Here is a 25,438-nt window from a genome sequence, read left to right as displayed (position 1 = left end):
TCCTAGCTCCAGACCTGTTCCATAGTCACCTGAGTCTGAGTTATTCCTGCCCTTCCCCTCCCTGACCTCCCCCACCCCCCTTTCCTCGTAGTCGCCAGAAAACAGGGATATCCCTTCAGAAAGACAGGAGGCGCCAATGGGAGCCAGAAGATCTGAATCCTCCTCTTAGTGGTTTTGGAAAAAGGGGGACTATGGAATCTCTCAAGATGGTTTTGGACCCTTGCTCTGCTACTGATCAGCTCTGAGATCCCTCAGGGTCACCGCACTTCCCTGACCATATGTTTATTCATCTTCCCAATGGCAACAAAACCAACACCAACATACAGGGTGGTTGTGACGGTTGAAGGGAATAACCAAGGAGACCAGATTGGCCCACCGAAGCACTTTCACTGTCAGAGGCCGATGATAAAAATTTTGGCAGCTCTCGGGGAGAACCCCCCCAAGGGTCTTTTACATGAGGTGGTCACATCACCTTTTGGGTTGTTTTTACCTTATCTTTTTTTTTTTTTTTTTAGGGTTGGCCCGGGCTCTCCTCGCCCCGCGCCCTGCGCCCTGGCCACCCGTTCTACCACCCCTCCTTGCACCTTCGTCGCGCGCTTTCCCTCTCCACGCGCCCGCCCTGCGCCCTAGCTCACCCCGTGCCTTCGCCCAACACACTCTCACCGCGCCCTCGCGCTCCTGGCGCCCGCCCCGCACCCTCGCCCCGCGCCACCCGCTCCACCCGCTCCCCGCGCTCTCGCGCTCGCCCGCTCCGTGCCCGCTTCGTGCCCGATCCGTGCTCGCTCCGCGCTCGCTCGCGCTGCCCGGCGCCGGCTGCGGAGGGAGCCGCTCTGCCCGCAGCTGGCGCAGCGCGGGGGCGGCCGCGGGTGGGCGGGTGCCGCGGGCCCGGGTGCCGAGCATGAGCCGCCGCCGCCGCCGGCCGCGCGCTGCTCGGGGCCCGACTGCTGCGCGAGGGCTGCGCGGGAGCTACGCTGGCCCGGACCGAGGTAGGCAGCGGCCGCCGATCCTCAGTCCCTCGGTCCCTCCCCCTCTCCTGCGGGCCGTCCCCTCCGGTCGCCGGCGCTGGCAGGGCGGGGCGTGCGCGGGTCCAGGGTCCCGCCCGGCTCGGCCGTCGTGGGGCCGGGGCGCGGGCTCCCGGCGCGGGTCGGGGGACGCGCGTGGAGGAGGGCTTGCGGGAGCCCAGCGCTGAGTTGCCTACAACTCCACCCCGGGCTGGGCAGCACCAGGACCCCCGCTAGTCCCCAGGCCCCGCGGGGTACCGGGCGGTCTCAGCCTGGGCGTGGCGGGAGCGCACTCGGTGGGCTGGTATGAGCACCCGCCGGAGGGTCCTCTGCCCCGGGCCTCTCGTGGAGGAGGGGGCTGGGAATTCTCAAGAGCTGGGGCTGCGCAATTGGAAGTTTCCATTTGCTTGTCTGCATTCTGAACCCCGCGGTGCATCTCACGCCCTTGCTGTTTGGTGAAGAATTGGGGCGTGAGCTCAGCATTTGAGGGGAGCCGGCCAGAGCCAGGGAGAGATGCCCCTCTCCACACCGTGAGCAAGGGTCATTTGAAGGACCTCCTTTCTTTGCCCCAGGCGCTCCTTGCTGGAAACAGAGCCTGGGGCAGGTGCAGCTTGTTCTGGTCTGCAGGGAGGAGGGAGAGAGCTCTGCTCTCAGGAGAGATGCTCAGCAGGCCTCTTGCCCCCTGCATCTCTAGCTGCTTCTCAGCATTGGTGGGATATTTACCAGGAGGCTGCCTGCCTCTTGGGAGCTGCCTGGGACTGAGATGTGGTGGTGACTGGGTACCCTTGTTTCCTGCTTAGACCTGGGAGCCCTATCTGGTTCACCCCACCACTGTCATGCTTCTCCCACCCTCTTGGATGGCTACCTGCCCTGGGACCCCAGCTGTGTGGAGTCAGATTGTTTTGCCCCTCAGGAGTCTCCCACTTTCCTTTGGACACGGTCTTGCCCAGCCCAGCCTAGCCTGAATCCAGGCCTTTCCCTGCCCCAAAGGAGACGCAGAAAGCAAAGTGGCAGCTCCTGCAGTGAGCAGAAAACTAGGGAGTCAGGAGGTGCAGGTCTTGACTTCTGAGCTGTGGGCAGGCTGCAGGCTCCTTCTGCATCTTTGGAATGACACCATGGTTTTAATGACTTCTGAGGGCAGTTCCCCCATAACATCCGGGGACACTTTGTATTGGAACCTCAGGACCATGGCCCAGAATAGGAGCAGGGGACCCAGAGTGGAAGGAGGGGAAGGCCACAGCTCAGGGTGCAGGATTAGGTTTTTCTGCCTCTCCAGCCTTTCTTTGTTCTTAGGGACATGTGTCATAGTGACCAGCAGCCCTCTGGGCTTATGGGCCTGGGTGGGGGTGGCAGCGGAATCTGAACATGTGGACCCACATGCTGACACCACCCCAAGGGCAACTGTGTGCTTTAGCACATGGCTCCTGGGTTTGGGAGCAAAAGCAGGTGTCCCCAGGTAAGCCATGGGGGCTGGAGAGCCAGCCAACAAGTTTGTTTTTCTCTGGGAGGCATCCTCGAGCTGCCAGCCTGATGGCTCCCTTCCACCTGGCAAATCGTGGAAATGGAACAGTTCACACAGAGCAGAGGGGTTTTTTGGTGTAACTTAGCAACCGCAGGCTGGGGAGGAGGAGGAGGCGGCGGAGGGGTGGGGTGGGGGGAGAAAATACCAGCACTAACCAGAATTTGTGCTGGGTCGGCCCAAGTGAGGCCAGTGGCTGATGGGCTCAGGCTGAGGGGAGAAGGTGTCCCTTGGACAAGTGGCCCCCCTCCACCTGGCCAGGTGAGGAACAGACCCACCTGTCCATCTCCAGGGGCCTCCGGAGGAGAGCAGTTGGAGGCCAGGATGCTCAGGTGTAGCCTGAGAGCCCCTGAGCCTGCCTGTCCCTGCATCTGTCAGTAATGGGCTGAATGGGCAGGACTGGAATAGCTTTGGTTGATATTTCATTTCTAACCAAGAATCCTGTTCTCAAGCCACATGTTTCAAAGCCAAATTTGTCAAATATGCCAAGTGAAGGTGCGAGGCCAGGAACCTGGACTTTGAGGTCTGACCACTGCCCCCAGGACTGGAGGTGGGGCTAGGGTGGGCTGATACCCTGTGCACATCTCTGCAGGACCCTACCCGGAAGAGGGTCTCCCGGGCCTCCCCACAGGACCCCCTGGGGGTGGGTGCCAGGCCCATGATGGGGGAGAGGGACAGAGGTGCAGGCCAGGGCCTGTCCAGTTGGTCCCGCCTCAGTGTGGCCCCCAGTTCCAGCCCAGCCCTCCTACTGCCCCCTGCTGGCACTCCCCCGCCCTCCCACTTCCCTCCTGAGGCCATCTGCTTCAGCCCTGGTCCGCTCTGGCTGATTTTTCTCTCAGAGCTTCCAAATGCTGAGCAGAAATCTGCCTCCTCTAACTCCCACCCACTCCAGGCTGCCTCTCATTCTTTTGCCCTCGCCGGCCCACCTCCCTCCTGCAGATGAGTGTTTACTTAGCCAGGCAGAATATGAGGAGGGAGGCAGGCAGGGAGGCCCTGGTGTCGAAGTGGCATGAGTGGGGAAGCTGCCAGGCCAGTGGCCATGGGAGGCAAGGCAGGCCTTTGACACCCACTGGCCACATGGCAGGGCCCCTGACCTGCTGGGGTCTTGGGTTGGACAGACTGCCCTCTTTTGAGATTACGTGACCCTCTCGTCTCTTTCTTGGCATAGAGCCTGGGCTGTGTGTGTGTGTGTGTGTGTGTGTGTGTGTGTGTGCGCGTGTGCATGTGAGAGAGAGAGTGAACACTAGGATTCCCTGGGCTGGCACAGAGTGAGCTGACCACTGTAGACCCATTCAGAATGTCCCTGCACTGGGGACAGCAGAAAGTCCCAGTCTAACGACCCTGCACAGGATTTGGGAAGGTCAGCTGATGTCCGCCTGGCAGTGGCATGGTAGGAACCACAGACGGGAAAGTCGAAAGTCTCACCATGTCCTGGCCTGCGTGGAGTGTGGGAGCGAGAGGGTCGGGTGTGGAGGAGTGGGGATCACCCTGGGGCAGGGAGGGCCTAGGGGATTCGCCTCCTGGGACAGGCCTCAGGCCCTGTAAAGAGGCTCATGAGAGGTGTCTGGTCAAGAGTATGAAAGTGTTGGAGGAGTTCCTGTCATGGCTCAGTGGTTAACGAATCTGACTAGGAACCATGAGGTTGCGGGTTTGATCCCTGGCCTTGCTTGGTGGGTTAAGGCTCTGGCGTTGCCTTGAGCTGTGATTAGGTGGCAGATGCAGCTCCGATCTGGCCTTGCTATGGCTGTGGCATAGGCCGGTGGCTACAGCTCTGATTGGACCCCTAGCCTAGGAACCTCCACATACCACAGGTGGGGCCCTAGAAAAGACAGAAAGACAAAAAAAAAAAAAGTGTTGGAAGATTCTGTGTGGTGAAGCCAGTTGAAGACCTGGCATTGCCACAGTTTTGGTTCGATCCCTGGACTGGGAACTTCCACATATTACAGGTTCAGCTTAAAAAAAAAAAAAAAAGAGTATGAAAGCGTTGGGGTCCACACTGATGCCTGTCAGGTCCAGGGAGGGACAGGTCAGGCTGCCTGTTGCTGACCTGGCCTCAGGTGTCTGATGCTCTGGTCTGCAAAAGCATTTCCTAAAAGCCAGATGGGGTGCCTTTGAGTATGATTCAGGGCAGTGCCCAGTGGTCCTGCCCCGGAAGCTTCTCCCCATCGCACTTATTTGACAGAAAAGCCCCTCCAGGTTAGTGCACTGGTGCCAGGACATGGTCAGAGCACAGGAGGAAAGAGCGTCTTGTCCTCCCAGCCACCACAAGACCTCTCCTGGGTGGGAAGGGGCGGGGAAGGCCACGGGTGCTGTGGTCCAGGGTGGTGGCAGGAGCTTGGGTCTGCTGCATCCCTGCTGAGCTGGCTATGAGGGTCTCTGTGGTGCAGGGTGAATTGGGGGAGCAGTGGATGAGTATCCAAACAAGCAGGAGAGGCCTGGGCCTTCATGAGGGTCCCAGCTTTTCAGAGGAGAGCACCGCGGACACACATGGTCAGCGCACCACCCCCCCTCCACTGGCAGGGAGCCAGCCCCTGGGGTGCAGCTTTGGAAACTCAGGGGCGCTGCCTCCTTGCAGGTGTGGTGTTGCTGACCTCGTAGGTAGGTGATGGCCTCAGAGGTGAAGCGTCAGCTCCTCCCTGCTTCAACACAGCCACATACCTTCCTCAGCTCACTCCCCCTCCAGCTATTTTGCACTCTGCTCTCCTCCCCTGCACTGGCTGACTTTGAAGGGTGTTCTCTGCTTACTCAAGGCACAGCCTCACTTCCCACTCACCCCAGCCCACTCCCATCTGTGCACCGCCCCCTCCCGCCCCACTCCAGGGAAACGGTCTTCAGGGCCCTGCTCCCAGGCTGTTGTCCCCATGGCTCTGCAGACCCAGCTCTAGGGCCTCCACATCCTCCAGCCTCCCTACAGACCTTTCCGAGGCTCCCTGCCTCTCCCGGGCAGTCCGTGTTCTGCTCCTCGGGACCTGAGCCGATACCCTCTCCTCCACAACCAGTCCCTGTTCCCTGCCTGGTGCTGATTGCATCCAAGCTTGGCCCAGTAGCCTTTGAGCCCAGGGCTGCTGGCTCCCTCCCAGGTGACCACAGGCAGCCTGTCCACTCCTGAGCATCCTCTGCTCAGCCTCCCAGGTGAGCAGGTGGGACACAGCCAGGTCAGCCCTCTCACGGGTTGAGTCTTCAGCCCTGACCCTGGCCTCTCTTCTACCCAGTCCTCCTCCCCTTGACCCTGCCACCTCCCCTGGCCTGGACAACTGCTGTGGCCCTGCAATGCCTCTGCAATGCCTTTCCCACAGCTCAGCCAGGTGACCCCTTTTACCTTCTCTTTGTGAGACGCCTCCCTCTCCCCACCTGGTAGGCCTTCATAGGGGAGCCTTCCTGCACAGGTGTGCTGTGAGGGGTGCCCCGGGCATACTGTGTCATTCCCTGTCTGAGATCCCTTGAAGTCAAGTCCATACCTGGCCTGTCGGACCACCAGCTCTGACACGGTGGCTGTGCTGGAGGGGGATGTGTGTGTGAAAGTCATGGGCTATGAGCTGCTGTGTGTGGCTGGGCAGAGAGGCACAAATCTGTGTCTGGGAATGTGGGGGCGGTGGCTGGGGAGAGGGGCCTGGCCTGGGCCGTGATGCTGTTGCCTTTCAGGGAGAGGAAAAGGGGGCAGACCCATGAGCTCTGGGACAGGCAAGATGGGGTGGGGGGCGTCTGTGGGATCCAGACTCATTCAGGAAGGAGTAGTAGAGATGGGGCTGGGAGGCCAGGCCCTTGCCTGTTGTCACCACCACTTCTGTTTCCCCAAGTGTCACCCTCAGACTCTACCTTGAAGAGAGAGTTCTCCCTGGATCTGGTTGTCATGGTAACACTGTTAACAAAGAGTAGCTTCCGTGGAGGAGGCTGGCTCACCCAGAAACTGAGGGGGCTGGGAGAGGGTGTGTGTTCTGATGGGCTTATTAGCAGAGCCTGTTTTCCCGCCCCCACCAAGGCTGCCCAAATCACATGGACCCCTCTGTCTAGGGGGCTCCCTGGGCCTCTGGTACCCACACCCTCCCAATGTGAATGTCATGAAGGCTTGACTCCATCTGGATGTGGCCTGGATCCCAGCCACACTGAATCGCTGGGCAGGCCCAGGGAGGCCTCTGAGTTAGGGTGTGGGGGATGTGCCCCACTGTGGTACCGGGTACTTCCCAGGGTGAGGAGGCCCATTTTGTCCCTGAAGAAAGCCAGGCTCAGAGGCCCAGACTTTTCTTATCTAGGACTTCCCTGAAGACAAGTTCTGTGCCCAAGCACCTTCAGGTTGGAGACTCTGAGCAAGCCCTACTGGGTTTCCATTCCTCCTCTGAGGTTACGGCCCAATTAAATGAGGTCACGACAGGTGGCACTGGGTGAGAGCCCAGAGCTTGGCAGCCCTGGCCATGCTGACTGGGGCAGTTGGCCCTGGAATCCAGGTCTCGGTCCTCAGAGCTGAGGGATAGAGAAGGAGGGTGAGAGTTGGCCACGTGGACCAGCTCGGGGATTAGGTTGGATGGATTAGGGTTGGCTGGGATTGGAGGCTCATGTAGAAAGATTTTGTGGAGTTCCTAGGGGAGCCTCTACAGCTTTCATGAGTTAATCGTCAGAGCTGGCAGGAGGCTGTGTGCATTATTCATTTTATTGTGATTATTAGCAGTGGGTAGCTCCTACTGGCCAGACCAGGCCAGAAGCAGGAGAATATCAAGGCTGCCCTTGGAAGAGCCTGTCCACACTGCCCATGGCAGGCCAGAGCCCTTCCCCCTTGACCCCACCATTGAAGAGTCCTCCATACCCTGTGCCCCTCCCTCCTGCAGCCCAGCCCACCCGACCAAGGGAGTGGGTCTGCTGGTCTCTGAGATGCTCGCTGCTGTGGTGGCCTGTGAGCTTGTGGGTCCTGGGCCCTCACTGCTGGGTCAGCAAAGTGAGGGCTGTCGAAGATTTCAGAGAGAGACTTGACAGTGACCAGGGATGGCCAGGGTCCAACCTGTTCCCCTAGAAAGGCCAAGGCAGTGAAATCACTCTCAGGAGTGGGCATTTGATAGGGGCAGAGCCTGGAGTGGAGCCTCCCAGACCATGTTATCACCACCCAGACCGCCCCCAGCAATGCAGGGCTGATGAGCTCCATCGCACTCCTGGAACCATGCAGTTAATGATTGGAACATTCATGAAAATTGCCTGCAAACTGGCCATCCAGATGCCTCAAGGAATACCAAAGAAACACTGTGATTCAGACCCTGTTTTCTGCCTACCATGCAGTTACGATAGAATTTAATAACAAGACATAATGCCAAAAAAGTCTAATATTTGGAAAATTTAAAGCACATGTATAAATACTTGGTGAATCTAAGAAGAAATAGTAGAAATGAGATGATAATGGAATTAAATAATACAAACATAATGGGGGACACTTGGGGGATACAGTCAGAGTAGTACTGCAGATGTGTCACCAGCTGACCTTGTCTGGAGAGCCCACACTCTCTGAGACATCCATGTCTAGGTGCCTCCTCCTTGGCCCCAGCTGATGGGAAAGGCGCCAGGCAGTGGACACCTTGCAAAGGGGTTAGAAGCAGGGAGCAGTGACTGGACCTCTCATGACCGTGGGGGTGCCTGAAGGACATGCAAGATCCCCTTGATTCTCCTTGCAGTCAGGCCAGGCTGAGTCTGGGGGAGCTGAGGGGTTTTCTTTTCTTTTTATGGCCATACCCATGGCATATGGAAGGTCCCAGGCCAGGGGTCGAATTGGAGCTGCAGCCGCCAGCCTACACCACCGCCACAGCCATGCCAGATTTGAGCTACATCTGTGACCTACACTGCAGCTTGCGGCAACACCAGATCTGTAACCCATTGAGCGAGGCCAGGGATTGAACCCATGTCTTTGTGGATACTAGTTGGGGTCATAACCCACTGAGCCACAATAGGAACTCTGCGACAAGGGGTTTTAAAGTACATTATCTGGTGGCTAGGCCACCAGGGTATGGCTTCTGGTCATAGCCACTCACAGCCCTGGAGGGGGAGGATGCTAGGTGTGTCTGAGGTTGGGCTGAGGCTTTGAAGAGCTGTTGTTTTGCGAGGTGACTGGGGCACTGTCGGGAAGGAGAGGAGGGAGCAGTGTGAAGAAAGGCCCAAGCTTGCAGAGTGGAGGGAGGACAGAACAGCGGGCATTGTGGTGGAGGCCAGAGTCCTGGACTGTTGTGGTCTGTGCTTGGGTTGGAAAAAGAATTCCCAGACTCAGAGGGTGGGGTGAAGAAAAGACAAGTTTATTGAGACCAGAAATGCTGCGAACACAGTGGGCCACCTTCCTGCTGATCAGGGAGAGCTGACCTGAGGGCATGGTGGTATCTGTTTTTATAGCCCAAAGGAGAGAGAGGAACAGTCTACTGACACACTTGCTGGTTGGTTGGGGGTGGAGTGAGGAGTGAGCTACATACCTTTCCTAGTAGAGGGAGGAAAGAGTAGGCCAGGTTGTGCTGGCAAAGCTTGAGAACTCTGTAACAATTGCAGTGGGACAGAAGGGACAATGATAAGGGTACGATAATTTTTATCCTGGCCAGAGGCTCTTTGAGTTTCTCTCCTTGGAGAGGCCTTGAAGTCCCACACAGACCACCCTGTCTGTGTTCAGGATCCTGGCATGCTGTACATGTATGTGGACTCTGCTGTGTGTTTCACTAATACCTGACTTAATTTATGCTGCAAACTTTTTTTTGGGTGCACCTGAGGCATGCAGAAGTTCCCTGGCTAGGGATTGAACCCATGTCACAGTAGTGACCTGAGCCACAGCAGTGACAATGCCAGATCCTTAACCCACTAGGCCACCAGGGGACTCCCTGTAAGCTTTTTTTTTTTTTTTTTTTTTTTTTTTTGCTCTTATGGCCGCACTCCCATGGCATATGGAGGTTCCCAGGCTAGGGAGTTGTAGCAGCTGACCTACACTACAGCCACAGCAACGAAGGATCCAGGCTGCATCTGTGACCTACACCACAGCTCATGGCAACGCCAGATCCTTAACCCACTGAGGGAGGCCAGGGATTGAACCTGCAATGTGGTGGATTCGTTTCTGCTGCGCCACAATGGGAACTCTTCTTTTTCTTTTTTTTCAATGCTGGCATCATTATACCAGTTCTGCTCATGAGCTTCTTGTGTCTGGAGAGAGAGGCAAAGGCAAAATTTGAACTCAGGTCTTTCCTCTGTGCCAAGGAACACTTTGAAGAGGAGGTGATGTTCTTCTTTGGTGCCTCCCTTTGTGTATCTGTGCCTCTCCTGCTGCTGTCTCCCTGCGTCCAGGCTCTGAGCTGGCCCTCTCTCCCTTTTCTGACTCTGACCGTGACCTCCTCTTATGCCCTGTGCTTCCCTGAACTCACATTCACACCTCAGGTCTCAGTAAGGACAAGGCTCCTGGCAGGAGCTTATCCACCTCCTGGGGCCTTTGAGATGCCCCTTCCTCTGGGCTGTAACACCAGGGACTTGTCGGGTGGTAATCAGCTCCTTGGGCCAGGTCCTCTTCTAAGGGCTCTGCCTGCATCTGCTTACCTCACACGCGCCTTCGAAAGACACGGCTTAGAGGTTCCCACTGGGGTTTAGTGGGTTAAGAACCTGACTAGTATCCATGAGGATGCACGTTTGATTCCTGGCCTCGCTCAGTGAGTTAAGGGCCCACCATTGCTGCAAGCTGTGGTGTAGGTCGCAGATGCAGCTCAAAATCCCGCGTTGCTGTGGCTATGGGTCGGCAGCTGCAGCTCCGATTTGACCCCTTGCTTGGGAACTTCCAGATACTGTGGCTAGATAGATAGATAGATAGATAGATAGATAGATAGATAGATAAGTAAATAGTGCCTTGGCACCTGGCCTCTGGAGCAGCATCAGGCAGAAGGCCCTTCTGGCAGCACCCAGACACCCAGTCCAGGGGTCAGGGTGCCTGTCATTGTGGCTGGAGGGGCCTGGCTGAGCACAACCTGGTGGTGAGTGGACATGGGTGGGCTAAGTAGGCTCTGAAGCTCTTCCCCATGATGCTGGGAAGGGTCACCCAGTTTTCAGATTGGCAGCCTCAGCAGCGTCTTCCACGGAAGTTTCCAGTGCACGTGATGCCACCCCAGACCCTGAGGTTCTAGATGCTGGGAGAACTAGGAGGGCAGGAGATAGGCCAGGAGGAAAGAGACAGTGACAGAAAGGGCCACTTCTTCTTTTTCTAAAGGTCGCATGGCTAAGAGGTTGCAGAGTAAGCTTCGGAGCTCAGGCCTGCCGGATGCCCAGGTCCAATACTCCGCCTCTCAAACCCATCACATAATGAGATCAAGGGCGGGCGGGGCATCGGAGCCCCCTCCCTACTGGGACATCTGTGACTTCATAACATGGAGGCAGAGTGGGGCTGCAGGGAAGCGGTGGCTTGTGTGCCCAAACCTGCCTGTCCTGACCCTATCCTCACTGCCTGCCCCCTGGCCACCTTCTCCAGCCTCAGCTCAGCTCAGGCCCCTCCCTGCAACCTGCCCCCTGAATCTGGTGTGGCCACAGCCTCACCCCCAGAAAATGCACTGTGCACTGATAGCATCAGGTGTGTTATGGCAGGTGGCTTTCTGGCTGTCCCCCTGAGGGCTGTCCCTCCCCCTGCAACAGTCCACCATGGCCATGAGTATGAGGGCAGGATGAGAGAGCCTTGACAGAACCAGACCTAAGCTCTCACGCAGTCCCAGCAGGAGGGGCTCTTTATCTGCCCCTGCCCTTCCCCTGGGGCCTCCTGACAGGGCAGGCTGGTTTGGCTGCGCCAGCAGTGGGCACCTCCTCCCCTGAGTGCCCCTCCTTAAGGTCAGACACCCCAACACCTGTCTCCTCAGGTGATTCTGAGTTGAACTGAATTCAACTGCTTGTCTGTTCTCCCTCTTTCGGTAGCTGGTCGACTAGAGCAGGGTTTCCAGAGATTGGGTCCCTGTGGCCCCAGGCACGCCCTCCCGCCTACCCACTGCACACCCCCGCAACCTGAGCTCATCTATGGTGAGTGGCTTTCACCAAAGCTCATAAATGTTCTCCCACCGATGACCGCTGAAGTCCTCTGAGCCCCCACAGCTCTGACGTTGGGGGCCCTCAGGTCCCGGCCCCAGCCTGCCACCCACCCCTCCCTGCTGCCCCCTACCCCCCACTTCCCTCCAGGCTGCAGCCGTGTGCCTCGGCTGGAAGCACTGACGACTTGGTCTGCCAGGCCTGGACAGTGCGAGGAGGACAGCTGTGGCCCTGTGAGTCTGTCAGCCCTGAGGGGGACAGCCAAGCAAGGCCCACATGTCCCCTGTGGGAACCCAGCGAGGAGGAACCCAGATTCAGTCAGACATTTTACTGCAAGGATAAAAATTATGACCACAGCCCAGGGCTGGCATTTGAGAATGATAATGGGTCCATCCCAGGCCTGCTTCAGAATGAGAGGGGAGCCTGGACTCTGGACGTGACATTGCCCAGGGCTCTGTGTGTGGCCTGGGCAAGGGAGATGGGGAGGCCTGGGCGGAAAGATGCTGCTTCTGGAGTTCCCATCGTGGCTCAGCAGAAACGAATCCGACTAGGAACCATGAGGTTGCAGGTTCGATCCCTGGCCTCGCTCAGTGGGTTAAAGATCCAGCATTGCCATGAGCTGTGGTGTAGGTCGCAGATGTAGCTTGGATCCCGAGTCGCTGTGGCTGTGGATGTAGCATAGGCTGGCTCCGATTCAACCCCTGGCCTGGGAACCTCCACATGCCGCAAATGCAGCCCTAGAAAAGACAAAAAAAAAAAAAAAAAAGAAAGAAAGAAAAAAAAAAGAGAAGGATGCTGCTTCATAGAACACTGGGGCTGGATAGGTCTGCAGGGCAAATAAGACAGAGGTGGGGACTGGGGCACAGAGGAGTGTGGGGCCCAGATGTCCAGGGGGTGAGGCGGATGTGGACACGTGGTGGCACGTCTTGAGGGGCTAAGAACCCTGCCTGAGGCTGGACAGCCAAGCAGTGCCAGCTCAGAGCATGGACCCTGGCCTGTCCTCCTCACCTCATTACCGTGACCACTGGGGCCATGAGACGCACACTCTGAGATGCTGCCCACCCTGAGCCTCCTTGAAGTGGATTCAGGCAAAGCCATTGAAAAACCAGAAGAACCTGGGGAGATGCTCAGGGAATGCAGACAAAATCTGAAAATAGATAAGGACACAGTGGATCATCAGAAGGAGATTGGGGGAAGGAGGAGGAAGTGCCAGAGGCTTCTGTTCAGAATAGAGTGACTAGGGCAGCCTCACTGGGAAGGTCCTGAAGGGAGGGGGGAAGGAAGCCATGCCATCATCTGGAAGCAGGGGGTGCCCTGCAGAGGAGACAAGTAGTCTCAGGAGGACATAGGCTGGGGCAGACAGTGACTGTGGGCCACTGATGACATGTCACCCTGGGGTGAGCCAGGGGTCTTGACTGGGGTCTCATGCAGCCTCCATGGCTCACTCATGTGGGTGAGGGACACAGGAGCGGATGGCTTGCCACACCAGCTATGTCCCAGCCCCAGTATGGACAGCCTTGGGCCTCCCCCAGGAGAGATCCTGGTGGGGGAGGAGCGTCTTTCTGCGGGGACAGGCTGAGACCAATGGACTTGCATTGAGTCTAAGGCATGGCTATGTAGGTGGGGACTCTCCTCATCTCTTCCTTGTCCTAGGATTCCCTTCCCCCTCCCCAGTTTACAAATCCTGGTGTGGTGTTTATTTTAATAGCATCCAAAGAGTATACAGGGTCCCTGCGGACCCTCCCATCCCTGGCCAGCTCTTGGCTCCTCCCAGCTGAGGCCCTGGTCTGTTTCCTGAGTATCCACCCATACGTCTGGTCTCTACATCAGGCAGTCAGTCCTTGTGGTGCACGTGGCCGTGACGGGCCATGGTGGCCTGGCTTGGCTTCTCTTCACGGTGCATCTTGGAGCTCCGAACTCAGTGTGTGCAGGGCGGCCTTGCTGGTTTTCACACCTGTGTGGTCTTTCCACAGTGGATGTGCAATAATTCATCCGGGCACTGAAAAGCGGCTGTTCCGACTGTGTCTGCTCTCCTATTATAAGCAGTGCCGCAGTGAATATCCTTGTATGTGTATCCTTTCGCTCGAGTGTGAGCATTTTTATAGGATGAATCCCTCAGAACAGACTAGCAGAGTGGAATGGAGGTGCGTGTGTAATTTTGATAGATTTTGCCAAACTGTCCTCCACAACTGTACTGATTTGCACCTCATTGGTTATGAGCACCTGTTTTTCCACCCCCTTCTCTTTGCCAATCCGGCAGCTGAGAAATGGTATCTCCTTGCAATTTTTATAGCATTTCTCTTACTATGAGTGAGATAGAGCATGTTTTCAAATGTACAGGATCCACCTGTATTCTCTTTTTGGTGAATGGGTGTTTGAATGATTTAACGTAGCATTTCTGTTAGGTTGATGGCATTTTTCTTATTGATTCATAGAAGTTATCTATCGAGGAAAGGGATACTTTGCAGTATGAGTTGCAAATCTTTCCCCCAATTTATTGTGTTTTCATTTTGGTTGTTATGATTTAAAAAAATTGTTTTATTGTTATGATCTTTGTCATGCAAAATTTAAAAAATTTGTGTAGTCAGAACTATCATTTTAAAAAATGGTTTTGTGGAATGCCTGGTTGCTCAGCAGGTTAAGGGTCCAGCATCATCATTGCTGTGGCTTGGGTCACTGTTGAGGTGTGGGTTTGATCCCTGGCCCCAGTACTTTTGCGTGCCATGGGTACCACCAAAAAAATTGTTTGGAAATATACATGAAATTATATGAAATTGCTTGCCTACCAATACTTTCATGGGATTCAAACTAATAGAGAGGCCTTCTCTTCTGTGAAACTATAAATTCTCATGTGTTTTTCTCATAGACTATAGTTTCATTTTTTTCAAATGTGAATATTTGAATATTTGATTTATCTCCATCCATTTGATCCACTTAATTTTTTCCAGATGGCCACCCATTTTTCCAACAGCGTTTATAATTACCTTTTCCTCGCTGATTTAAAATATCACCTTTATGATATACTGAGCTGCCATATGTGTTTGGGTTTTTTCCTAGACTTTCTTGTTGGCTTCATTGCTTTCGTTGCTCTGACTGTATATTCATGTACTGATACCATATTTTAAATTCAACAGTTAGTATGAAAATTTTCAAATGCATTGAAAGGTAAAGAGAATAGAATCATGAACCACCACATTCTCATTACCCAGACTCAGCAGTTAAGATTTTACCAGCTTGTTGCCGCTGTGGTGCAATGGGATTGGTGGTGTCTCTGCAGCACCAGGGCACAGATTCGATCCCCAGCCCAGCCCAGTGGGTTAAAGAATCTGGTGTTGCCACAGCTGTGGCACAGGTTGAAACTGTGGCTCAGATCTGATTCTTGGCCTAGGAACTCCATATGCCATGGGGAAGCCAGGACAAAAAAAAAAAAAAAAAAAAAGAAAGAAAGAAAGATTTTTTTTACCACTATGCTTCACTTTTCTTACTTCTTCCTTCCCTCTTTCTTTTCTTTTCCTCTTCTGTTATTCTTTTTCCTTTTGACTGAGTATTTAAATCAAATCTCTGACTGACCTCCATAATTTGTCTCTATATCCGCCAGTATGAATCTCTAAAACAAACAAGGCCATTTCCAAACAAAACCACATGGTCATTGAACACTTTACAAAATTAATAGCAATTCCCTGCTGTCATCTAACACCCAGGACACATGCAGTTTTCCTTAATTGTCTTAAAAATGCTTTTTTGCAGTTAGTTTGTAAAATTGGTAACCAAATTAAATCCGCATGTGGCATTTGGTTTGGCTTGTTCATAAAGCCTCTGTATCTAAAGCAGTCCCTCTTTCCCCCACCTTGTGAAAAAGCCATTGGCGCGTTGCAGAATCTCAGTGAGCTGTCCGTAGAATGTTCTGTTTTCAACACTTGTCTTGTTTGTTTCCTCTTGGTGTCATTTAACTAGTTCCTTCATTCCTCCTACTTCCTCTAACCTGGAATTTAGCTCAAATAACTTCATTTTGTGGGAATTCCTGTTATCTGGGCAAGAATGCTTCATGGTGCTGCCCTTTGCATAGCGTTGTGGGAGGAGTCACATAGCAGGTCTGGTTGCAGTGGGCATGAACGTGGGGGAGATAGACCCTCATGCCCTGGCATCCATTTGTCCATCCTTCTAACCATTTTGACCATTGACGAGCACTATCTGAGTCATGTATGGCATCCAGGGTAATTGTTTCTAATTGTTCCAAAGGCATTTGTGGAATTCTTCTATAAAAAAGAAGAACCTAGAGTTCCCACTGTGGCACAGTGGGATCAGCAGCATCTCTGGAGTGCTGGGACACAGGTTTGATCCCTGGCCTGGCACAGAGGGTTAAGATCCAGCATTGCTGCTGCTGTGGCATAGGTTGCAACTGTGACTCAGATCTCATCCCTGACTCGGGAACTCCAAATGCTGCAGGATGGCCAAAAAAGAAAATAAAAAAAAAGAACCCTCATCAACCAGAGCTACTTGGGTGCCCTGAAGTCATTTCACATAAAAAAAAAAAAGGATTAAGTGCTAAATTATTGCCTTTGCCAACGCGTGGTTCCTCTGATCTTTCAATTTGTGTTTGTGTCCATAACTCAGCCACCTCGCCCGACCACACTGCTCTTCATCAAGTTGCTTTTACCATTTTTTTAAGGTACAGACCTATATTCACTGCAGTGTTCCTTTATCTGGTAGGACTGAGCCTTGTGACCTGTGCTGGTGCTCACTGTACTGTCCCTGTGACGGACTGTTTCCTGGTTGTGATGTCACGCCCACGGGAGTGGTCTGCTCAGCCTGGTTTTCCCATTAGTCCTGATATGTTGAGGGGCAGCCTTATAGCAGGTGAGGCTTTTTCCCTCCCGAATGCTAGATCTTGTTTGAGCAGAAATGTTTGCACATTTGGGAGGCTGGTGACAAGGATGCGTGGAGTGAGGCCTGCCTGGGAGAAGTGCATCCTGGCTGTTTTGTCTCCTCTCTGTCCGTGGATTTGAGCCATCTGTGCATTAGGCAAGAGGGTGTGAGGGGAAGCTGAAGTCTTTGACAGGCTCACCGTCTACTGAAACCCAAGAGGGGCCTTTGCATGGTTGAGAACATTCGGGAACGTCAGAGAGTGGCAGGCTCATGACATGGCAGGGTTCCCAGCTGGGAGGAGATGCTGGTGTTCTGGGGATGCAGGTACATAGACAGTACAGAAGCTGGGCATTCCCAGTGAAGGGCCCAAGGAGGTGGGGTCATGTGGTAAAGAAGGGCCCCCTGGAGACACAGACCTGGGGCTCATGGGAAGGCAGGGCCTGTGGGGGTGGGGCCAGCAAGTAAGTCAGGGGCTCCAGACCCCAGCTCATGATCCTGTTCCCTCCATGCTGACTTTTGGGGATTTGAGTTCCTGTGATGCCTAGGGTCTGCTAAGGTGGGTGATCTTGGTGTGGATCATGGGCGATAAGCAGGGGACCCTCTTACTGGCCAAAAGAACCCACCAGGAGCAGAATCCACACCTGGGCACCCTCTTGCCTCTTTCTTGCCAGGAGGCCTCTCGCAGTCCAGACTTGCTCCAGCGCATGCCTGGCTCAGAGTAGAGGCACCGACAGGGAGGGTTTAATGGTACCTGAATGAAGGCTTCTGAATGTTCAGGCCGCCTTCTCTTCCCTCCCCTCCCACCCCGGGCACTCAGCTGCGGGTGTCTGTTGAATGAACAAACAGGCAGAAACTGCCTCCCTGATGCATCGCTGGGGCCACAAGGGCAGCACAGCGGTGAGCCATCTGGCCAGCTGTGCAGCTTAGTCTACACTGTGCTGGGGCGTCCAGAGGTGTGTGATAAAGAACAAGGCTCTGCTTGGTTGGGGGTCGGCAGTGACCCCTGAGGTGAGGTGCTGAGAGACTGGTGGGCAGAGGACAAGGGCTGAGAGGCAGGAGGAAGCACAGTGGGAGGAAGTGGGTTTCTTGAAGCTCCCAGGACCACCTGTCCAGTGTAGGTGGCAGTGCCAGGCAAGGGTGCAGCAGCTCCAGGCCTGCCTTCCTTGCAGGCTGGGGTGTTCTTCCCACACGGTGTGGCTTCATCTCTAGCCACATGCTTCATGGAGCTGCCCAGCCCAGCCTGGGCTTCAGGTGACCCCAAGGCTACCTCCAGTCAGGTGGGGCACTGGGCTCTGAACGGAATGCCTCCTTCCTTCTGCTTCCCAGGCCCTCTCCCAACTATGGTTTTAGATCAGCAGTCCTTAAAGAGGGATCCCAGAAGCCTCAGCATCCCTTGGGACCATGTTAGAAATGCAGATTCTTGGGAGCTCCCTGGTGGCCTAGTGGTTAAGGATTTGGTTGTCATTGCTGTGGCTCAGGTTTGATCCCTGGCCTTGTTCAGTGGGTTATGTATCTGGTGTTGCTGTAAGCTGCGGTGTAGTTCACAGACACAGCTCGGATCTGATGTGGCTGTGGTGTAGGTTGGTGGCTAAGGCTCCAATTTCACCCCTAGCCTGGTTGCAAGTGCAGCCCTAAAAAGACCAAAAAAAAAAAAAAAGAGAGAGCGAGAAAGGAAAGAAATGCAGATTCTCAGGCCCCTCCCCCCACCTCCTGAATCAGATACTTTAGGGGAGGGGGCTGCACTGTGTGTTTTCATAAGCCCTCCAAGGGATTTTGACGCCTTCTGAAGAACCACTTCTCAAGAGCAGATCGACCAGCCTAGGGGTTCAGGCCTGGACAAGAATGACTTCCTCTTGGTTCTGGAATCTTCCCAGACCACAACCCGCAGTTCTGAGCCCACTGAACCCTACTGAGTGCCAAGCCTGCTTCCAGATGCTGTCCCACCAGGGCCAGCCCGGAATGGCAAGTCATGGCAGGACTTGGCTCCCTGGAGGCCACAGCGCAGGGACCTTTGAGTTCAATGGAAAATGGGAAACTTTCCTCTCATCCTATTTGCTTTGGTTTCTGGGGAGCTGCCCGGGGCGTTGGGCCAGCTCTCAACCTTGGTCTCAGAATCATGGGGCAGATGGGGTCGACCAAACCCTGGGGATGGACCTCAGGGGCTGCAGTTTGTGCCATTGCCTCTGGGAGAGGTTAGTGGCTGGCTCAGGGCCAGGACGTGGGGGAGCTCACTTCCCAGGCCAACCCTGCTTGTCACCCCCACACACACTCAGCTCAATCACTCGGGTGTCACTGGCCCCAGTTACTCAGAGCACAGATGAATCAGACTTCCCGTAATTGGCACTCAGGAGCTTAGAAGGGTTTCCAGGACACTCCGGGGCCTGATGTCTCTTGTGGCATCCCCCTCTCTGCCTGAGGCAAAACAACATCTGGGTCAAGGAGCCACTGCGTTAGTGGGAGATTTTATCTGGCAGAGACCATCTCTAAATGGATCAGTTGATAAAGAATCTCTGACTTTGGGTAAGGGAAGTGGCAGAATGAGAGGGATGGGGACGCTTTCATGTGAGATTTTTTCGGTGCCACAGATCCCTTAGGACAGCAGCCATCTCCAGTTCTACAGAAGCCCGAAGTAGGCTCAGAGAGGCTGGGAAACCCAGTAAAAGTCACACAGCAGTAAGGGTCAGCATCGGGACTCAGACCTTGTCTGACTGTCCCCAGAGCACCAGACTTTCCTATCAGGCAAAACATAAGCCTCAGACTCTAGGACCAAGTGTACAACCTGGGGCTTTCTCTCCCTCCCTTCCCCTGAAAATACAGGGAGAAATAATCAGTCATTAAATAACAAGTTAAATTGATGTCTTTATCATGGGATTTGCTCGAACCGAAATGTGTTTATTTGGTTTCTGAAGCTTCAGGAGCAGCAACAGAGTGAACAGTCTCCACAGCCTCTGGGGAGGAGGGACTGGTGTCCCCCAACCCTGTGCGAGGGGAGGCTGGGCTGGGCAGCCGCAGAGGCAGCTGTGGGTCGGGGCCCCGTGAGCCTCGTCAGAGAGGCCGGAATGCTACCCCCAGCAGGTTCTCCTGCACTGACTGCTGGCCAGCAGCACATGGTGCTGGCTGTGCCTTGGTGGGAAAGGCAGGTTCCATGGTGTGGCCATGGAGACCAGAGCCTGGATGCCCTCCTTCCACTGGGTGGCGGGCCAAGGCTGCGTCAGACCTGGTGGGTGGGTCGGGGTCTGTGTCAGGAGTAGACAGCACCCTAGAAGGTCCAGAAAAGTCACTGGGAGACTGCCCATCCAGAACCTCTGTCCACCCTTGGGGCCCAGGGTGTGGCTCCTGCCCCTCTCCCTCCAGGCTTAGGGCGCAGCAAGGGGCCTGTCCATTAAGTGCAAGGGCATTGAGCAGAAGAAATGTCCCGAGTACAGGCGTACACTGAGAACTCAGGGCTGGATCTCACCTGCCTGGCTGAGCCTCCAACCTCTCATCCTCCTGGGTCCTGGGCAGATGTGGGCAGAGACTTAGCCCAGGGACAAGCTCAGGTGGGGGGGCTGGCCTTGGGCGGGGGGAGGTGCGTATGATGTGGGACCACACGTCATTCAGTCATTCACTGCCTGGGCGGTGCTCGCTATCTAGGAAGCCCCCAGCTTCCTGCCCGCCAGTAATTTCCTCTTCACACTTCCCTCCTGTCACCCACAGTGCCCCTTCCAGTAGTTTCCATTTTGCCACCCGCCCCCTGCCCTGCCCATCCTCAGCCTCCCCCTCCGGGCCTTTGCTTACTCACTGAGTGGTGGCCAGGCGGATGCCTCCCCTCCCTGCCCCCAAAGAGACCATCATCCAAGCCCTGCTCTTGGGCCTCAGCCTCACCCTGCCCTCTGTGCCACTCCCCAGGCCTGATTCCTGGGAGCCTGTTGCTCTGGGCTACTTCAGGCCCTGGGTCTGGAGCCTGAGTCTTAATGAGCCGGGGATCAGGCTGGACCCCCTCCTGGGGCTGTCCTGCCACTGGCTGGGGTGCAGCCTCTGTCCCTGCACTTCCTGCCCCCACACCTTGCAGCCGTGCCCAGCCAGGCCCCCACTTCCCGCCACTTACCTCACCCTGGACTGCACCCCTTCTGCCTTCCACCTCCCTCCCCATGCTGAGCCCCCACCCCTCCCCCACCCCTGCTGTAGGGGGAACAGAATGCCCCAGAGCTGAAGTCGGAGGAAGCACAAGCCCAGACCAGACACCTCTGGAGCCTTTTCTGCGGAAAGGAAGCATCTGTCTGCAGGGCCCCTGAAGCCCTCCTCCCTCCCTCAGCCCTGCCTATGGCCTGGGGACAAGGCTCTCTCCTCTTCCTCTGGAGGTGCAGGGGTGCAGATGTGGGCTGTGGGCGCAGAGGTTGAGGGGGCTCAGTGGAGCAGACCCCTGGCGGGCTCCCCTGCAGGTGCGGCAGAGGACATTATGATGACAATACCTGGGCTGACACAAGATGTATGGCGCTTTGTGAACATCTCACATGCGGTAGCTCATCTAGTCCTGACAGGGCCATTTCCATCTTTATCTGACAGGTGAGGAGACTCTCAGATTAAAGGTTAAGGTACAGGAGGCTCCAGCCTGCGCTCTTGACCGTGGAGGAGAGAGGGATGTAGCGGGGGTAGCACTGGCAAAGGCCCAGGATCTCTGGGTGCCCTGCTGTGGCTCAAAGGCCCCACAACCACGCCCCTGGCAGGTCTGGCTTCTGAGTTTGCCCAGGAAGCAGCATCCCAGGCCATTCCTCTGGCTGCCTTTGCCGGGCAGGTAAAGTGGCCAGACCCTCCTTCCTTCTTCCTGTTTCCACATGCAGTGGGAGCCACTCTCTGGCCACCAGGGGTTCAGCCCAGAGCCAAGGCCTGCCATCTGGCTGGGCCCAGGACAAGCAGTGTGGCATCTCAGCCTCAGTTTCCCCATCTGTGAGGTAGACAGCCAGACTGCGGCTGCCCCCATTCCCCCCAGAGTCAGTGCACATTGCCCAGCTGACCAATCCACAAGTCCCCCGAGACTGTCCCCCTGAATCCTCTAGGAGGGTTGATGGGCCGACTGTCTTTGCTGTGCTTCTTAGGTGAGGCTAAGTGGCATCCATCATCCCTTGCAAAGCCCGAGTCCCTTAGCCTGTCACTGCTTAATGACAAGGGACCCTGTGGGTCTTTGGTGACTTGGGGGAGTTGGGGAAGGTGCCAGGGATGTCAGGTGGAGGCGCTGGTCAGAGATGCCCTGAAGTGTCTGGCTTGGGGACTGCTGGGCCGGGCTCTGGTCCCTGCTTCGTGTCCCCCCCAGATGTCTGCACCCCTAGACCCTGACTCCCCAGCACTGAGTGTGTGCTCAGGCCCAGGCCTCCTCCTTCTCCCTCACATCCAAAGTGCGGGGCAGGGGGTGAGGATGCTTTCCCACATGATCCCCTACAGCGAGAGCCTAGGAGGCACACAGGCCAGGGGACAGCTTTGGCACCTCCCACCTGGCACCGCAGCTGCCCCCCTCTGGGTTTCAGAGGCCTCCCCTGCAAAAGGAGGTGATTTGTAAACTGTGCACCAGGGTGAGGTGGCTGCACACGGCTGGGGGCCTGGGTCCTCTCTGGCCTATTCCCTCCCTGGATCTCCAACCTGGCAGGGGGCCCCCAGTGCTCACGGCCCCAAAGGCACATGGGCCACCCAGCTCCATCTCTCAGGGTTCAGGTCCAGGAGTGGGTGAGCCGGGCCCATTTGGCTGAGTGCAGGGGAGGCTGCACAGCCAGCACGGCTCAATGTGGCCAGGATGTCAGCACGCGCAGGCTCCCTGTAGTCAGGTCTGCTCTGGGTCACCTCGGGGGCCTCCTCTGGCACATGCTTCCCCCAGGCAGGGGACACGGTGCACAGCCTCTGCTGTAAACAGTCTGACAGAGGTAGCAGGGGAGTGAGGGAGGGGACAGAGAGGGAATCAGGAAGGGCCTCTCTAATTTACATGCATGCCTAGCTTTTGGTGTTGCTTGGCAACCAGAGGAGCAAGGAGGGTGTCCAAGAAGAGCACATTCTGCACGGATGCCCCAGCCCCTCGCTGGGCTAGCCTTCCTCAGTGAGTGGGGTGTCAGTGGGCATAGAGCTGGGAACCAAGCCCCTGGTGGCCTCAAGCTCTCCCTCCAGGGCTGTCTTCCCAGAGGAGCTGAGGGTGATGGGACTCCCAGGGATGGCCACATGCCTACCACCTGGTGGACCCAAGCCTGGGTTTCTCCCTCGCCTCTAGCACCAGCCTCCGGGGTGCCCCTGATGTGGAGTCTGGGCTTTGGTTTTGACTTTGACCCTGACCCATGTCCTGTGTCCTTGGACAGACTGCTTGGCATCTCTGACCTCAGTTTGTACTCCTGTAAAATGGGCCGGTAGTGCTCTTCATAGGAGTCACTGTGAGGAGTAAATGACAAAGCTGTGATATTTAAATCCTAGGGCCATTCAGTCCTCAAGGGCACCCTGAGCACCTACAAGTGGGGCTGTGGGGCACAGGAGGCTCCATGAGGAGTGGACAGTCTGAGAGAAGATGAAGGTGGCAGGCTGTTCAGGGCCTTCTGACAAACTGGATGAAGGTGCAGCCCTGGATCAGGACTGGGGCCAGTTCCTCACACCCAGCCCACATGACCATCCCTGGATGGGTCCCGGCTCAGAGGGGTGAGCAAGGCAGGGGTGTTGGCAGTGGGTGAGGCAGGAAAGAGTGACATTGAGCAGGTGGCCAGTGGGAGAGTGAAGATGGCACAGTCAGCCAAGGCCAGGGGTGGGGAGGGCTTCTGGGAGGGGCTGTGGCAGGACAGTGACATTGGGAGGGTTTTCCTGCCTCTTCATATGGCGTTTCCCCCTCAGCCAACCAGAGGGCCTGGGCTGGGCTGGGCTGGGCGGGGCTCGACTCTGCCGGGCAGTGACCAGGCGGTAGCTGAGGGGACTTCCCAGGAGGTGCTAGGAATCTCAGTGCTGCCTGGTTTCCTCGCCAAATGCCTGGGAATGCTGTGGCCTCTGCCCAGGAGGAAAGTCCCCAACTTTCCCTGCTGTGTACTCTGGCCAGGGCTGTGGGGCCCAGGAGCCACCAATGGGTGTGGCTTCCAGCCATACCAGGGGTGCCCAGGTGGTCAGATCCTGGTGGAGACACACCACGTGTCACTCATGACATTTTTTATGTGCCATGAAGAGGCTGCCTCCTTTGCTCCTTCCCTTTAGCCAGTTTTGGGGACTCCAGGGAGAACCCCTGCTTGAAGCTCACCCCACAGTGACCTTGAGCTATAGCCCTGGTTCCAGACTTGCTTTAGCAATAGACACTGCTCAGGAAACACAGCCTCAGGGAGGTGCACCGCTGGAGCAACTGCTGAGCGGGGTGCCCACCATCCCCCACCCCTTCCTGCAGCACAGGGCTCAAGAGACCTGGTGTCACAGGTGTCAGTTCCATGTCCTCCTCTGAGAGACAGACAGTGATGGGACTAGACTGGAAGTACAAGAAAAGGAGGGAGCTCGGGAGGGCAGGCTGGTGGTGCCTCATTGAGCTCCGAATGGAAAGATTAGGACTGGAAGGACCAGGCAGGAAGAATAGCAGATCGCAGCCCGCAGCCTGGTCTGGGTTGGGGATGGAGCCTGCAAGAAAGGTGACCTTTATTTTCTATTTTTAATTTTTTAAAAATTAAAGTATAGTTGATTTACAGGGTTTTTTCAATTTCTGCTGTACAACAAAGGGACCCAGTCATACATATGTATACATTCTTTTTCTCATGTTATCTTCCATCATGTTTTATTACAAGAGACTGGATATAGTTCCCCGTGCTATACAGCAGGACCTTCTTGCTTATCCATTCTAAATGGAGTAGTTTGCATCTACCAACCCCAAACTCCCAGTCCATCCCAGTCCCTCCCTCTTCCCCCTTGACAACCATAAGTCTGTCCTCTATGTCTGTGAGTCTGTTTCCATTCTGTAGATAAGTTCATGTGTGCCATATTTTAGATTCCACGTATAGGTGATACCATATGATATTTGTCTTTCTCTTTCTACTTACTTCACTTAGTATGAGAATCTCTAGTTCCATCCATGTTACCGCAAATGGCATTTTTGTTCTTTTTTATGGCTTAATAGTATTCCATTGTGTATAGGTACCACATCTTTTTAATCCATTCATCTGCTGATAGACATTTAGGTTGTTTCCATGTCTTGGCTATTGTAGATAGTGCTGCAGAGAACATAGGGGTACGTGTATCTTTATGAATTGTAGTTTTGTCCAGATATATGCCCAGGAGTGGGATTGCTGACCATATGGTAGTTCTATATTCAGTTTTCTGAGGCACCTTGAGATTGTTTTCTTATAGTGGTTATACAAAGATGGCCTTTACAGAGGCCTGCCCTGAGCAGGAGTGGTTTGGGGGTGGGGATGGCCTCAGCACCCTGCCAGGGAAGCAGCCCAGGAAGTGTGGTCTCAGGGGGCACCACAGCAGATGCAGATGCAGAGAGGCTGGGCCATTAGCATTGAGAGGCCAGGGGTAGGGGTGGTCGATGGCCCCTCACAGCTGTCTTGGTACCCAAGAGCCCTGAGGGCAACCCCACTCTGTACCCCCTCCGTCTCTACATCCCCTCTGACTTCTGGGCTTCCTACCATGGATTTTTGTCCAGCTCACTTCCTCCTTGGACAGCTGGAATCATGGGAGGCATTTCTGGAGGGATGCAGATTCCCAGGGTACTGACACATGCTGGGGTCTGGTCCCACTCCATCCTCACGGCAGCCCTGCAGGGTGGGGAAGGTGGTGCCAGACCCAGGTCCTGCTCCTGAGCACATTAGGGGCAGACAGGTGGGCCATCAGCTCTGCATGTGTGGTCGCAGGTGGTGGGTAGCCTCCAGAGCCTGCATCCAGATGGCTTGTGCCATGGAGTTCAGATGGTGTGTGAGACCCCTTTCCAGGTGCCACTGCAGCCAGTCCCTGGTGCTCTGAAGCAGAGTTGGTTTCCGTGGCCCCAGGGATGTCCATGAGGTTGCTGGCCTAACTGCTACAAACTTGTCCATAACATACTTATTATCTTAGGGTTGTGGGTCCAAGGCTGGCATGGGTTCAGTGG

At 55.4% G+C, this 25,438-nt stretch overlaps 1 protein-coding gene across 1 annotated transcript in view; it reads left to right on the top strand.

The window, feature by feature from the left end:
- Positions 865–25,438, top strand: part of RASGEF1A (RasGEF domain family member 1A) — a 92,984-nt gene continuing 68,410 nt past the window's right edge. The window contains exon 1 of the mRNA XM_005670996.3: positions 865–986. The gene's annotated coding sequence lies outside the window, so the exon portion shown is untranslated. The remainder of the gene's footprint in view (positions 987–25,438) is intronic.

The sequence above is a fragment of the Sus scrofa genome, chromosome 14 (assembly GCF_000003025.6).
Source record: "Sus scrofa isolate TJ Tabasco breed Duroc chromosome 14, Sscrofa11.1, whole genome shotgun sequence".
Taxonomy (NCBI): domain Eukaryota; kingdom Metazoa; phylum Chordata; class Mammalia; order Artiodactyla; family Suidae; genus Sus; species Sus scrofa.
Note: the sequence above shows the minus strand (reverse complement) of the source record. Positions and strands in the feature narration are given on the sequence as shown.